The following is a 7078-nucleotide window of genomic DNA, read 5'->3' as shown; positions in this document are numbered from 1 at the left end:
GGAGGGCAAGAACTCATTTGGGGTGGCCTGGCCCTGATGGGCCCCCCCGTGGCTACATCCCTGAATATAACTGAATATCACGCGACAGTAAGGCATATAATAAACGAATTTTTAGAATATGCAGAGGTAAATATAAAAGCTTTGCTACAAAAATACCTACACAGAGCATAATTCAATGAGCTCTGAAATACAATGTAACGAAATAGCCTATGAGATTCAGTCTACAGAGCAATTGTTACTTAAAGAATGGACATACACTATATCGAGAATCGAGACAAGACGGGAAATGTTTACGACACTTTTCGTCTCGTCTCGATTCTCATCTTCAAAGAGAGACGAAAATTTTGATTTAGCCCTGACTCGTCTCGAATGTAAAATGTTAATTCTCATGTTATTTTATTTGTTTTAGAAACGAGATGAGAAACTCCTCTTCTCGTGAGCAACATTAAACCAAACCGAAATATTCTTTCCAAATGTCACGTTTCTCCTTGTAATGGTATGACCTGAGCGATAATTTTAATCTTCTACGAGATAATAATAATTATTATTATTACTATTATTATTCCTGAAGATTTGATAGTTCAAGTATTGAAACATCCGAGTATTCAAATATCTGAATATAATAAAACGTATGTTATTGCTGATCAATCGCCATCAAAAATTCTAAAGTAAGAAAAAAAAATTGCAACGTGCATTCGCAGAAGCACCTTGACCACTGAACCGCGATCGCTACGCGGTAAACGATCCGTCTTTAGTCTGGTTACGTTAGGTTTCTTTGTCTCCGCTTGCAAACTTGTATGTTATATTTTTCGATTCAAGATGTCTTTCGTATTTCTTTTATGAAGTCAGCAAAGTTTACATTAATAACTTGAGTTTTTCTTAAACCACTGGTTCACAAGTTCGTTCTTTCTCCACACGAAACTACAAATATGACAGATTGAATTCTCATACTCCCCATTTCTTTCAAAGCAGTCGCCATTACCTGGTCAAAGACTTATTTCCGCCACGATTCATATTAACCAAAATCAATTCATTTTTCGGAAGCGGAACTTTCACTTTCCGGATTTCGCAAAATTATGGAATTCAGTTATACTCCGGAATTCGGAAGAATTTCGGAACTCGGAAAGAATCCGGAATTTAGAAAATTCCGGAATTGAGAAAAACTCCGACTTTCGAAAAAATCCGGATTTTCCGAATTCCGGAATGTTAACGAAATCAGAAATTTCTAAATTCCGGATTTTTCCGAATTCCGAAATTATTACAAAATTGGAATTTTTCGAATTCCGGAATTTGTCCGGCTTTACTTTCGGGAGTCCGAGAACTAATAATTCCGGAACGGGCTATCCCTAGTTTATACACAACCTTTCAGAACACTAAGCTAGTAGCTGTCTACAAACAAACAAGTAATGCAAAGCATGTTGTATCCTGCAATACGTCATGTATTAAAATCCGACACCATGACCCTTTTATTACATTATATGAAGAGCATGTAGGTCTAAATACCTCATGTATTACATATAATGTAGGTTTTACTCTTCCAGCAAAGAAGAAACATGCGATCATAGTATACAACCCACAGAAGTGATAGCTGGCAATACAGTGGTCGTAATCCCTAACGACACAGGAAGTGAGCGTTGCCATCGCCGCTGGTCTAGAGGCTAGCACGTGAGCCTTGAGTGTATGGAGTCTCGGGTTCGATTCTCGGCGGGAGAGCATCTATCATTTTTAACTGTTCTCGATGTTTCTGTTTTCGTGTCCCTATCGTTATAAGTTATTAGAAAAGCAAGTTAAACGAGTGAAGCAAGTAAAATTAGCAATAAGTAAGTTACTGAAACGCGTTCGGTGAGTCAGTGAACAAAATAGTGGACAAAGCACTGGCTTTTCGCGCCGTCCATGCGAGTTCGAATCAATCTCGGCTTGATATTTTATCCATTTGAGAGAAAGTATTGTTTCTTTTCGCTACAGGATGGATTTTCTCTTTGGTTTCATGTCAAACATGCTCACGTAATGAAAAGACGCTGTAGATAATAATAATAATAATAATAATAATAATAATAATAATAATAATAATAATAATAATAATAATAATAATAGTAATAATAATATGAAATATTAGTAGCTAACTCGTGTGTGTATTTCGACAATATAATTTTATATTATTATGTGGAAATAAGTAAGGCTGGCTGGCGCCCGCCTCCCTAATTTTTTCGATGCGCCTTATGGGTCCACGGTGTCCAACGTTGGTCCCATCCCACTATCACCTTTTGTTTTCTCGATATAAGCTATCGACATTTTGCCTAAAGAGGGCTCTGGCTTGGCCCCATGAGTACCCATGACAATGACTCTTCGTTCATTTTGCATTGAAATCGCTTACTTTTCTGAGTACTATGAGTGCATACTGTCCAACGTTGCTCCCATCGCTCTACAGTTTCCCGTTCTCTCGATATAAATTGCTAATATTTTGTTTGTAAGGGAGATATGGCGTTACAATCATTACGTTTGAAGAAGAACTGAAAAAGATATTGCCTTGCCACAAACAACACCAATTATTATTATTATTATTATTATTATTATTATTATTATTATTATTATTATTATTATTATTATTATTATTATTATTTTACTTACCAGTAATGTTGCCTACCTTTATTTGCAATGCAATGTGTTACTAAAAAGAAAATCAAATAACACTCCTCGCCATTCAGGCTCCCGAATTCGAAATACATGATTTACAGTTCTCTGTGTTAGAGGAATGCACATTTATTATATTCTTTCAAATAACACGTTACACAAGTTACTTCACTTTCAATGTGTAATTTCATATCATCACTAACAATCATCTTGTTCCAATAGGAAAATAACCTCCTCCTGAAAAAAAAACTGACCGTAGCGAAAGGGCGTGAACCTTCTTTAGGCGATTAATCGGGTCCAGTATTTCAATAAGTTTCTGCACAAAAATATTTCAGTAAAAGAGGAAAATTTATTCAAACTTTCTGAATACCTATTTATGGGCGAAATTTGGTTCCCTTGGAACTTTTTAAGAGTTTGAAGGGCCACCATTTTGAACATTTTCATCTGATTATTCTGGTTAACGAACTCACCAAGATATTTCAACAATTAATGTTTGTGCCAAGTTTCGTCTCAATCCGCTGAAAATTAGGGTGGTTATGGCATTCACAAATAGCGTTATATATATACAAATAGATAGATAAATAGACACACAGAGGGAGAGAGAAAAAGTGTTTTTCTCCCTTCTCGCACCTGTGGTGCGTCAGAGCTAAACCGGGCCCGTTTGCAAAACGTATTTACGAGCCTAACCTAAACACAAGCCTCTTACTTGCTAACGTAGAAACGTTGTCGGGAGGTGTAAGGCATGTAAAAATTGTATTTTTAGTAACCATGAGTATGGTCGACTTCCATGTTTGTCCTTTTACTTTTTGCAGCTACTTCGGAACGTTCAATTTTTATTCTTTACTAATTGCAAATGGCGTTTACATTCAAAATATGAGGAATTTTGGTGGCATTTGTTCGGATATTCTTCTCTTTCGAAATGAAGACAAGAACAAAAGCAATACGCAAAGACAAAAAGTATTATCAGTATTAAACATTACCAATAATAATTGCTACGAAAAACTAAATACGACCTCTTTTACCATCTCTCATGAGTTGTATGTATTATTAACAAAAATTTTTAAAAATGTCCTTGCCGAGGATTCGAACTTGCGTCCTTTGCATTTGTAAGTCAGCACCTTAAAAACTACACGAAGATCATGGCATGGTGATCGTTTAGTTGTCGGTGTATTTGTTGTATTTGTGTTTTATGTTCCCACTTCGACATTTTTACTCTTTTTTTGTAAGTTTAACAGCTGTTTCTGGCTTTCTCTTTCGGTGTCGTCCTTTATTTACACTATGCACTATTCGTATTTACAGCTTGTGCCCCTCTGCAATGTATTATTCAGATTAAGCTTTTCTTTTTGCCCCTCAGTAAACATTTGATTGATTTAATTCTCATACTCGTCACGGATGGAGCGCAGGAATGCCAGACTCGAAAAATAGGTGTACATTTACTTTCCTGACAGATCATACGTATTAGACCTGCAAAAGTTTTCGGATCCCTCCAAACAAAAAAAAATTCTGGGCGCGTGCCTGGCGTGCTCTAAACATTCATTTATTTATGTAAAATATTTCAAATGCAGCTTCTAAGGCCAATTTACAACAGAATATTTTAACATCAATAATGGAAAAAGGAAAGGAGAAAATCAGGCAGGATTTATGCTTAAAGATAACATCCCGACATTCACTTTGTGGAACAACGAAAAAAGCTGGTAAAATCGGTCAGGTAGCAGGCCACATGCTTTGAACCCAGGATCTCCCTTTTGCGAAAGAAGAACGCTAGCCACTAGGCTATGCTCACTAGACATAATAATAATAATAATAATAATAATAATAATAATAATAATAATAATAATAATAATAATAATAATAATATAGTTTGATTCAATATAGTGAACAAATTGGGGATGTGCCTGGATTAAGAATCAGCAAACAACGGTGAAATATCCCAAAAATAATGCAGATCGATAGCCAATGACGTGGCCATGCATCACACAATTTTCTAGCTATTTTGTGGGCTTTGTTTTAATAATAATAATAATATGATTTTCACAGGCTTGCGCCCACCATTCATGGAACAGTTCTTACATAAATTAATCCTACTCTTGTTGTGGACAGCGAAGAGCGCTATGAAAACAAAGCAAGATGAAGAATGAAAGAGATTGTCTATTTTCCCTCCCCTTTGCTACTTTTGTCTCACTCTGTGCTTCCCCCTGACCCTGCTATCCCCTTCCACCTGCCTTTTTCCTTGTATGTGACTGACTTCCTCCTATGATATTCACAGAAATCGATCTTTTTTTTTTCTCCCTGTCTCTACTTCTTATTTGCAATAACAACATATGAAAGTGAAATATTCATTCTGCTTCACCACCTGAAGAACGAAATTCAATGTGACCCTCTGAAGAACAATACAATAGATACCATGTCCGAGGAACTCTCCAAAGATCTGATAAGATCTGTAACTGATGAACACAATAATTTTACCAAACCTGTCTGGTCAACTGTGTTACTCATGTGGCAAATAGTATTTGTAACGAAATAGCTTCTGTTCCACACATTTTCGTTCCATTAGATACCCGCAGAGGAAAGAATCTCATTCAGTTGGTACCAGTTGTTGATTTTCTCCCACCAAGCGTGAAAGGAATACCCGAAACAGATTTGTTCCTTCAATTAGTTACGGTACAATAACGTTACATGCTCGAATAACGTTACGGTGTCGTAACAAAAATTGGTGGTATACCTTGTACCTACCTACATTAAATAACCAATAATTTTGTTACGGAGAACTATTTTCGTTACGTTACAGTTACGTTAAGTTATCCACCCCTGGTTATACTCCCTTTCTGGAACCAGCAAGTGGCCCTAAGATCTTATCTGTTTCTTTGTGTGTCGGTGACTGTTGGTCACTGACAGTTCATGCTCCATTGCTCCATTCTAAGAGATTTACAACAGGAAAGAAAATAAATATTAGTTTCCGGAAAACAATACATATAATAGTTACTCGTCCGAAATGTAACGCAAAAGAAACTAAAGCAAACTAGGTATATTCCTTAGAAATTTGTAACGCGTTACCGTTAAAGTTACTTTGGAAAAAAGGGCTTAGCGGAATAAGGATGTGAAAGCTCCCCCAAGCATATCTGCACCAAATTTACAGTATCGATTACGGTAACATTTATGAGAAACTCGTTTTCCAAAAGTTTCAGCCTCCCAAGCGCTTTTGGAGGAGTGTTAGGAGGGGGAAGGAAAATTGAAATTATTTTTTCTATCATAAACGGCTCAACTGATTTGCATCAAAAAAAGAAGTTAGGTGTTCTCAGCAAGAGAAAAGTCGGAAAATATTTTTTTACTATTTGAGGTTGAAAATTGGTAATTTTTTTTGAAATCTTCAAAAAAATAGTAGAAGACTAACTGGGACACCCACAATTATTTGCCAGCTTTTTGTTGAGAGGGTCCCTAACAACACATATTGTTTTCATTTTGTTCGCAAGTGTACCTCATAGTGAAAAAAGGCAAATGTACATAGGTCAGCATCTATGTGGTATACGTATGATACACACTGTACACCACTAGGATAACCAATACCTTTGAATGGGGGAGGAGATGAAGTTGTTATAACATTGGAATCTTATGATAACAAGTATTTTTTGTCTTAACGGTAATTGGTCTCTGAGGATGAAGGGGATTCTCGACCATGTTCACACCTCCTTTGGCTACACCACTGCTGTATATCAACTGAAATTATACATTCCCGCATTTTGTGTTAATATTGCACATAATCAATGTTGTGTGATACATATAGATCTTTCTTTAGTAATTGTTCTTGTTTTTTTTTTTTTGTAACAGTTGGTTAATAATATGCCTGTTGTTAATAGCTATTCATGTGTTTAGTTTGTTTCGATGGTACTACTGTATATGTGTGTTTAATATGATCAAATAAAGAATGAATAGAAAGAAATTAATCCTCATCACTGTTTCCGTCCGATATTGGAATAATTTCGGTTTTCGTGAACAGAACTGTTGGCTACTGTTCTCACGTTGCTGCTATTTTATATTATTTATCATATGCGAGGTACTTATCGGAAACCATTCGACCAGAACGAAAGAAGTTCCACATTCTGACTGTTTGTACTTCTAGCAAGTTACATTGGTTTATCACACGCAATATTTTCTAGACCGATACTTCGGTCAGAATCATAGTGCTTTCTCCAAAGTAGGGTCACGATGGCTTAGTGATAGAGCGCTTAGTTCTGGTGCGAGATGGACCTCGTTAGATCCCAGGTTATAAAAGTTCGTGGTGGATACCATCGTACCAGTGAGTCTTCTCGGGATTATCTGTTTTCACTTACATTCTCATTTCACGAATTATTTTCCAATAATTAGCTTCCATCTATTACCTGTCTGTATTATTGGATCGGATTTGTGTTTAGCATTCCTTCGGTAGCAAGGTTATATCAGCCATGGAGCT

This window comes from Thermobia domestica, chromosome 18 (genome assembly GCF_964235325.1).
Source record: "Thermobia domestica chromosome 18, izTheDome1.hap1.1, whole genome shotgun sequence".
NCBI lineage: Eukaryota > Metazoa > Arthropoda > Insecta > Zygentoma > Lepismatidae > Thermobia > Thermobia domestica.
This window is presented reverse-complemented; position numbering follows the sequence as displayed.